The sequence below is a fragment of the Aristolochia californica genome, unplaced genomic scaffold, assembly GCF_029961685.1.
Source record: "Aristolochia californica isolate CCGP_79_NKW_82.1479 unplaced genomic scaffold, dmAriCali1.0.hap1 SCAF_9, whole genome shotgun sequence".
Taxonomy (NCBI): Eukaryota; Viridiplantae; Streptophyta; class Magnoliopsida; order Piperales; family Aristolochiaceae; genus Aristolochia; species Aristolochia californica.
In genome coordinates this window covers 22,959,848-22,969,967 of record NW_027182290.1, presented here as the reverse complement: position 1 = coordinate 22,969,967, position 10,120 = coordinate 22,959,848, and the positions used below count along the sequence as shown (strand labels likewise).

General features: G+C 40.4%; 1 non-coding gene across 1 annotated transcript; it reads right to left on the bottom strand.

Moving 5' to 3' along the window:
* Positions 1-1,775: 1,775 nt before the first annotated feature.
* LOC137942259 (small nucleolar RNA R71) lies at positions 1,776-1,882 on the bottom strand. The gene has a single exon (XR_011110505.1). It is a non-coding gene; the product is annotated as a small nucleolar RNA R71 (small nucleolar RNA).
* Positions 1,883-10,120: the final 8,238 nt, after the last annotated feature.

Below are 10,120 nucleotides of genomic sequence, written 5' to 3'. Positions count from 1 at the left end.
AACAGAGGACCGGAAACAGGGGAAGACCCGAGAGGAGTCTCCCACCGTCGTTCGCCGGGCCACTGCCTTTCACCGCGCCACCATCGTCCACTGTCGTCCAGCAACCGAGAACAAACCCGAGGAGAGCTTGAGAGAGTCTCCATTGAGGTGATTTCGACAGTGCTATTTTCTGCTCGCCAGGCCGGGAGGGGATCCGAGAGGGCTTCTCCGGTGCCAATTCCGCTTTCCGACCATCCTCCGACGTCTATTACATATTTCTAACCATTCCCGGAGCTATTCCGACTCCGACCAAGACTCGAGAGAGCCGGTTAGAGAACGTCAGCTCTATTTCGTTCTTCACCGGACGTTACCTCCTTCCGTCGGCTTCCAACCTTCGTCGCCGGCGTCGTCTCTACCTCCGGCCACTCACTCTTGCCAACCCGAAGCCATTGATTTCGGGAAATTGCAGCACCCGTGAGAACGAGTTGTTGCCTGAGCGAGAGGAAGGAGAAGGGGAGTAATTCATCATTTTTGAGTTTAATTTTTTATAGAGTTTGAACTTAGGTTTTGAATGTTTATTGAATCTGATTTGATAATTAATATTTATGGAATATTTGTTTTCCTGATATTTGATTAAATTAGCTAATTAGGGTAGAATTATAATTGAGGTTGGATTTTGGTATTTTAATCTGATTTCTGTCTTTCACTCTATGCACCCGAGAGGGGCTAGACGTAAGGATTGAGAAATCGGATCCGTGGTTACGTGGCGCTCGAGAGAGGCACGAATCACCGTAAAATCCAGAGTTGACGTTTCCTGTTGTGCATGTAGTTAACCAGATGATTGCTTGATAATTTAGGATATAATTAGTGTTTAGTTAATATTAATTCATCATATTTGGTTAGGCTAGTTGACTGAAGAATACACAAAATTCAGTCCTCCTTGTGGATATGACCCTCGCTTCCCGCTAAATTACATGAACGATTTGTACGCTTGCGAGGCATTAAAGCCGATGTAACTAAATTTTACATCAAGTTTTTGGCGCCGCTGCCGGGGAGGCACGTATTAAGTGTATTTCTTTGTTCTCCATAGTCTTAGGTTAGATTTATTTTTATTTTATTTTATTTATTTTATTTTTTATTTTTTTATTTTTATTTTTTATTTTTTATTTTTTATTTTTTATTTTTTTCTTTCATAATTTTAGCTTGGTATTTTTTATGAAATTATTTTTATTTCTTCTAGTTAGTTCATATTTTTAGTAGTGAGTTTGTTAGCTTAATTTGATAGTTCGTTTTGTTTCTTTTTGTGTTTTTATGCACGGGCACCGCTCCCTAGGTGGACCATTAGCTCCCTTTGTTGAAGAGGTAGATCATATTTTTAGGACAACACCCGAAGTCAAGTTAGGAGCTACCATGGCCAATCAGGGCGAACCATTACAGTTACCTGCAACAGGTGACTGTAGAGCCCTGAGGGATTATTCTATCCCACCCCACTTCACATCACCTTCTTGCATTATATTGCCACCCACTACTGCCGCCAGTTATGAGTTGAAATCGGGTGTGATCCAACTCCTCCCTACATTCTATGGGTTGGAGAAGGAGGACCCTTCTTAGATATTTGTGCAACTTTCAAATTCCAAAATTTCTCAGATGACTCTATTCGGTTAAGACTTTTTCCATTTTCACTTAAGGATAAGGCCAAGTCTTGGCTTAATTCCTTGGAGGTGGGCAGCATTACTTCATGGGACACATTAGTCACAAAATTTTTATCCAAGTACTTTCCCATTCAGAGAACTACAACCCTTAGGAGAGAAATCTCCAACTTTATGCAGCAGGAGGGTGAACACTTTTATGAGGCTTGGGAGAAATGGAAGGATTTGATCCGTAGGTGTCCGTGTCATGAGTTTGAGAAATGGCATTTAGTGCAATACTTTTATCAAGGTCTTACACCCCAGGTTAGATCCATGGTAGATGCAACGAGTGGTGGGAGTTTGATGGGTAAGAGTGCTAGTGAGGCGTGGGATTTTTTTGAAACGTTGAGTGATCAATCTCAGCAATGGGGTTCGTCATTTAATGTTGATAGGAGATCCCACGAAGCCAAAAGAGGGGGTCTCTACGAGGTTAGTGAAACACCCATGCTCATGGCCAAGATTGAGGGGTTGACTAAAAAAATTGATGCCCTTATGGTGTCCAAGAGTTCACCTGCTCCTAACCCATCTACTATCTGTGCCATATGCTCTGGTTCATCTCATCCCACACAAATGTGTCCATCTAGTTCATCCGACCCAGAGCTCATTGAGGACTTGAATGCAGTCCAAAATTTTCATAGACCAAACCGGAACGATCCTTTTTCAGAAACATATAATCCGGGTTGGGCTAGGCACCCAAATTTCTCATGGTCCAAGGGCCCACAAATTGGGGCTCCTCTAGGGTTTACTCAACCCCAAGCTCCACGTCCACACTTCACTCAATAGCCATTGATTCCACAAAAACCTTCACTTGAGGATACACTTCAATTATTCATGCAGAATACACAGTCCTCAATTGCTAAACTTGAAATGCAAGTGAGTCAGTTGGCCAGCCACATGAGTGAACAAGCACAAAATAGACTCCCGAGTCAAACCATTCCTAACCCCAAAAGCACACATGAGATTGGGTTGAATTCCAAACCCCACCATGAGCAAGCCAAACCCATAACCCCCCTTAGGAGTGGTCGTGAGTTGAACAATGGGGTAGGGGCCACTAAGTCTAAGGAGTCAAAGGATGACAATGGGGACACATCAATCAGTGAAGAGCCTCCAAGTTCTCCACCAACAGCCAAGTAGATCCCTAACCACGTCCCACTAGCTCCTTATCCGCAGAGGTTATCGGGCCCACCTAGGAAAGGAGATAACATGCATGAAACGTTGGAACTGTTTAGTAAGGTTCACATTAACATTCCACTTCTTGATGCTATTAGGCAAGTCCCTGCCTATGCCCGATTTTTGAAAGACCTTTGTACACAGAAGAGAAAACAACATGTTAACAAAAAGGTCTTTCTTACTGAGAATGTAAGCTTAATTCTGAAGCACAACACTCCTCCTAAAGTTAAAGATCCTAGATGTCCCACAATTTCATGAGTCATTGGTGAACATACCATCCAGAGAGCTCTTCTTGACTTAGGGGCAAGTGTGAATTTTCTTCCTTTCTTTGTGTACCAACAATTAGGTTTGGGGGAATTGAAGCCTACTCCCATTACACTTCAACTAGCTGACCGTTCTATCAAGATACCACGAGGAATAGTTGAAGATGTTTTGATAAAAGTGGAAAAATTTCTGTTCCCGGTTGATTTCATTGTTCTTGATACAGAACCAGTAGTCAATGTGACCAACCAAATTCCTGTCATCCTAGGACGTCCCTTCTTAGCCACATCTAATGCTATCATTCATTGTAAAAGTGGTGAGTTGGAGTTGTCTTTTGGAAATTTTAAGGTCTCATTGAATGTATTTAATGTCGTGCACCACCCACTTGAGTCTGATGATCTGAGTCCTGCATTCAAGATAGAAACTGTTATGCTTGATGACGAATCCACTTTTGAATCTTTTGAGTCTTGCATAACATCTTTAGACATGGACTATTTTGATGAGGAAACATATTTCCGAGAGGTTAATTCTTTACTCAATTCTGTACCTCTGTTGGAGGAAGCTTATGAGGTTATCACAACTGATCATCCACATGATCTTCCTCTTGACTTGGACAAACCTCTTGAAACTTCCAAGCTAGATCTTAAGCCACTTCCTCCCACGTTGGAGTATGCATTCTTGGGGCCCATGAACTCATTACTAGTCATTATTTCCTTTCATTTGAGTACTGAACAGGAGGAACAATTGACTGAAGTTTTACAAGCACACAGAGAGGCATTGGGGTGGACTCTTGATGCCTTAAAAGGGATTAGCCCCTCCATATGCATGCATCATATTCATTTGGAGGAGGGGACTAAAGCCTCACGTGAGATGCAACGTAGGTTAAATCTCCATATGCTGGAGGTTGTGAGAGAAGAAGTCATCAGGTTGCTTGTGACAGGAATCATTTACCCTATTTCTGATAGCACCTGGGTGAGTCCAATTCAAGTTGTCCCTAAGAAAGGGGGGATAACGATAATGAAAAATGAGAGTGGTGAATTGATTCCCACAAGAACTACCACCAAGTGGCGTGTCTGCATTGACTATAGAAAACTTAATTCCGCCACTAGGAAGGATCACTTCCCACTACCTTTCATTGATCAGGTACTAGAACGATTGGCCAGCCACAATTTTTATTGCTTCTTAGATGGATACTCCGGCTACAATCAAATTCCCATTGCTCCAGAAGACCAGGAAAAGACCACATTCACGTGTCCGTTTGGCACCTATGCTTACAGACGCATGCCTTTTGGTTTATGCAATGCGCCCACCACTTTCCAACGATGCATGATGAGTATCTTTTCTGACATGATTGGTGAATTTTTAGAGGTCTTTATGGATGACTTTTCTGTGTTTGGCTCTAGTTTTGATACATGTCTACACAATCTTTCACTCGTATTGTCCCGTTCCATTAAGTCCAATTTAGTCTTGAATTGGGAGAAATGCCACTTCATGGTGAAAGACGGAATTGTTTTAGGATATGTAGTGTCTAAGCGGGGTGTAGAAGTGGACAAAGCCAAGGTTGACCTAATTGCCAATCTTCCACCACCTACTTTTGTGAAGGGGGTGCGTTCTTTCCTTGGCCATGCTAGGTTCTATAGGCGTTTCATTAAAGACTTTAGCAAAATTTCTCGTCCTTTGACGAATTTACTTGCTCAAGATGTTGCTTTTGCCTTTGATGATGCCTGTATTCATGCTTTTGAGACACTGAAGAAATGTTTGTCCACTGCACCCATTGTCCAACCCCCTATTTGGTCTTTGCCTTTTGAGTTGATGTAAGGCCATATGATATTTTACAATAGATGCTTACCACCAAACAAGGAGACAATATACATGAATATTTAGCCCTATTTCGAGGCTTTTTTCAAGAATAGAAACTTGCCTAGCCAACCTCTACAAATATCTCTGTCTAAGATAAACAGAAAGAGGCCTTGATAACTGCCATATGCCTTGCTAACATTAAACCGCATCTTGAAGTTACTAAGACTCACCTTCTTAGCTCTTCCGTTGTTCCCACTTTTGATGATGTATGTGCTACACTTCTCCATATTCCAAATGCTTCTCCCTCTACTACTGAAATACCATCCGCTATGTACTCTGGACAATGGGGAACAACATCTGACCAAGGCCGAGGCCGAGGCAGATTTTATAGAGGAGGAAGAGGAAGAGGTGGAAAGACTAGTTTTTACCAAACAAATGGGAAGGAATGCACCCATTGTAAGGGATATGGCCACACTAGAGACACATGCTTTCACCTGAAAGAATGCTCTATATGTGGTAGATTGGGACACTCTTGAGAAAGATGTTATAAAGCTAATGAGAATAAGGCTAACCAATACTTAGAGAGTGATACAAAATTAGAGCAATCTACCACAACAACTGCAAAGAATAATTTTACTGATGAATACTGTGAACTATTCCAGAAAATGAAGACCATGATGGGGTCTTCCCCAAGTACTTCTTCACCAACCGCGGCCACCACTACTTCTAGTATGCTTTTTGCCTCCTCTTCATCCTTGTTAATTGACTCTGGAGCCTCTGAGCATCTTACAGGTAACAGACATCTACTATACTCAGTTTCTCCATGTCTTTCACATAAATTTGTTACCATTGTTGACGGTTCACAAACTAAAGTTCAAGGGAAAGGATCCACTTCTTTTACACCATCACTTCCACTCACTGCTATCCTTTTCGCTCCTACTTTCCCTTTGAATCTTTTATCGGTTAGTCAGCTCACCAAACATTTTAATTGCTCTATCACTTTATCACCCACTTCATGTGTGTTTCAGGATTTTACAACGAAGTGGGTAATTGGTGGAGTCCGTGAACAAGGAGGGCTCTACTACCTAGATGTGTCACAAATAAATACTGCATACCTGTGACACTAAAACCAGGATATGGCACAACTGGATGGGACATCCATCTGCCCAATCTCTTCATCATATTTTAACTAAAGCGTGGCCGGACCTTCATTGTGAAGCAAGTCAAATGAGTAAACATCAGTGGTCTACATAATCACCTCGTCCATAAATTAAAAGTGTCTCTCCTTTTTCGTTAATTCATACTGATGTATGGGGACCCTTGAGTGTCTCAAATATTTCTCAAGTGAAATATTTTATTACATTCATTGATGACTTCACTCGTACCACTTAGTTATTTTTATTTAAAAAGCGTTCTGAAATACCATTGATATTTAAATCTTTTCATGCAATGGTACTCACTCAGTTTGGGCAGAAAATTAAAGTCCTTCGGTGGATAATGCCAAAGAATACACATCCAAAGATCTTGACTCATTTTGTCAAGAAAATGGCATTATTCATCAGACATCATCTGCCTACACTCCTCAAAAAAATGGTGCAGCCGAACGAAAGAATCGTCATATTCTTGAGGTAGCTCGCGATTTACTATATGCCATGCAAGTTCCATAGTTTTATTCGCCGCATGTAGTTCTTACTACATGATTTCTTATAAACCGTTTACCCTCTTCCGTTCTTGGTAAAAAAATCTCCCTACTCTCTATTGTTACTTGATGATGATCCTTTTTCACTACCCTTGAGAGTCTTCGGCTGTCAATGTTTTGTCCATATTTCCTCCCCAAAACACAGTAAACTTGATCCCAAATCTGTGAAGTGTATCTTCTTAGGATACTCTCGCACACAAAAAGGTTATGTTTGCTATAATCCCTCTCTTTAGCTTTTACTTGTGTCTAGGGATGTCACATTTTTTATGACTCTCCATATTATTCTGATAATGCTTCTCCGGGTTTATCTTCAGTACCAGGTTCTCCTCGACCAGTTGTGCCCCGTGCTGCAGAAACTACTCAGCCCCCAGAAACACTGGCTAACACCACACCTACTGAGCTTTTGGATCCTACCGAGGTAACTCCATCTTCTCTGATTATTTTTGCCCCAGAATTGGATACTTGTCCTATTGTAGTTAGGAAAGAGCCTAGATCATGCACCATGACTTCCACTTCTCATCCCATAACAAACTTTATGTCTCATCATCGTTTATCCCCTATTTTTTACCAATTTCTATTGTCAATTTTCTTCGTACTTGTACAAAAATCCTATCAAGAAGCTCTCAAACAACCAGGGTGGAAGGTGGCTATGGATGAAGAAATGCCGGCCCTTTATGAAAATCAAACATGTGCTCTAGTCCTCCTTCCTTCAGATTAGAAACCTGTCGGTTGCAAATGGGTATTTTCGGTGAAACACAATCCGGATGGGTCCGTGGCTCAGTTGAAAGCTCGCCTTGTTGCTAAAGGCTATAAACAATGTTATGGCATTGATTATGAAGAAACCTTCTCTCCAGTGGCTAAATTAAACTCTGTATGTTTTTTATTATCTCTGGCTGCTAACTCTTCCTAGCAGGTCTATCAACTTAATGTCAAAAAAGCTTTTCTGAATGGGGATATAAAGGAGAAATTTTATATGCAGCAACCACATGAGTATGTTTTTTAGGGGGAGCCTGTATGTCGACTAAAAAAATCTCTTTATGGTCTCAAATAGTCGCCTCGTGCATGGTTTGAAAATTTTAGCCAACCACTCATACGGGCTAGATTTCACAGATGCTCTAGAGACCACTCTATCTTTATTAAAGACACACCGAAGGGCAAGGTCATTCTAGCCGTATATGTTGATGATATTATTATAACTGGCAGTGATCCCGAGGGCATCCAGAAGACAAAAGAAAGGATATGTGTTGAATTAAAGACAAAGGATATCGGATTGCTCAAACATATTTTGGGTATTGAAGTACTATAATATAGATATGGAATTATATTATCTCAAAGGAAGTATGTCCTTGACCTACTGGAGGAGACCGGAATGCTGGGACGTTGATCAGCAGAAACTCCTATGGACTCGAATACAAAATTATGTGTAGGCACTGGAGAATAAGTAGATGTCGAAACATATCAAAGATTGGTGGGAAGACTTATTTATCTCTGCGTAACGAAGCAAGATATTTCATATGCAGTCAGTGTGGTAAGTCAATATATGCACAAACCACAACTCAGTCATTGCCAAGCACTAGAACGGATATTACGATATCTGAAAGGAGCACCAAGAAGCGGGCTCCTCTATAAAAATCATGGACACTTCAACATCGAAGGATTCTCAGATGTAGGGTCGGATCCCCGAATGATAGAAAATCTACTTCTGGATATTGTACGATGGTTGAAGGAAACTTGGTTACATGGAGGAGCAAGAAACAAAATATAGTTGCATAGTCTAGTGCAGAAGCAGAGTGCATAGCCATGGCACACACAATCAGTGAACTCCTATGGATCAAATATCTCCTCACTTACAAAGAAGCTCCTATGAACCTATATTGCGATAATCAGGCTACAATTTACATCACATCAAATCTAGTCTTCCATGAGAAACAAAGTATATAGAAATAGATTGCCACTTCATATGAGAAAAATTCACTGCTAGCATCTTATCTCTCCAACATGTATCTTCACGGAACCAGGTTGCAGACATTCTCACCAAACCAGTTACTCACAAAATTTTGTCCAACATCTACAGCAAGTTGGGCATCTATAATGTTTTCTCACCCCCAGCTTGAGAGGGAGTGTTACAATGTGGGACCCACTATGGCTACACAAATTGGTGGGACCCACCATGAGCTCGAGAGGTGTCAACAAGAGCCCTCATACAAAGTGGCTCGAGCAAAGAGATAAGGAACATGTGCTGAAATAGAATAGAAGATTAGAAGATCAAGCAAGACCCACAAAGATACCATGAGCTGGTACCTCTATCAACATGAGTTGGAAGATCATGTGGGACCCACAAGATAAGACCACGAGCTAGATCTCTATCATGTTTCACGTGTTTAAATAAGATGTTTTTAGTTGACTTAAATTAATCTTTTAAATAGATAATGTAATCTTATCATAATAGGCTTATCTTAGAGAGTTCTAGTCGGAATGTAATTAAGAGTCCTAAGGTTAGTTTTAAATGGACTCTATCACCTCCTCAACTATAAATAGGGGTGATTGTAACTCAAAAATATCAAGCAAGCCTCTTTTTTTTTCTCCTCTCTCGTGTGAAGTGCTCTCTCTCTATTCTCCTCTATTTTCCTTCTCTTCTCTCTCTACCCTAGAGCCTTTCTCTTTTTCCCTTTTTTATCTTTCTCTCTCCCCTTACTTGAGGTATTATTCATGGGATCCTAAATTCAACATGAGTCTTATCTACGCTTTCTCTCTTATAGTTATTATTTTCTAAGAATTTGCTTAATCTTTCATACCAAGCTCTTCGAGCTTGCTCTAACCCATATAATGTTTTATGTAATGTTTATACATGGTCAATCTTCCTCACATCTTCAAATCTTTCGGATTGTTCAACATTTACCACTTCTGGTATATACATATTTAATAATGCACTTTTTACATCCATTTGGTACAATTTAAATTTTATGTAACAAACATAGGCTAGGAGGTTTCAAATGGCTCTAGTCTTGAGATGGGTGCATAGGTTTCTTTAAAATCTATACATTCTTCTTGGTTATATCATTTGGAAACTAACCTAGCTTTGTTTCTCACTACTTGATTTTCTTCATTCACTTTGTTCCTAAAGACCAATTTTGTTCCAATGACTTGTTGATTTATGGGTCTAGGTACTAGAGTTCAAACTTTGTTTCTTTCAAATTAAATCAATTCTTCTTGCATTGCCATAATAAAAAAGTCATCGTTTTCAGTCTTGACAATGCATTTGGGCTCTATTTGAGAAACAAAGGCACTATTTGCCATAGTTTCATGAATTGCTCTTCTAGTTGCAATTTTTCCTTGAGGGTCACCAATTATTTGTTCTAGAGTGGCTCTTCTTGGTTATTCGGATCAATTGGGTTCTCTTCACGATTTTGGTCTTGAGGTTTAGGATGAATTGAAGAGGATCTCCCTCTTCGTCATCAGAATTTGGAATTGGAGTTCGATTTTGTGAATCGGATTTGTCAAACTCTACATGAACCGACTCCTC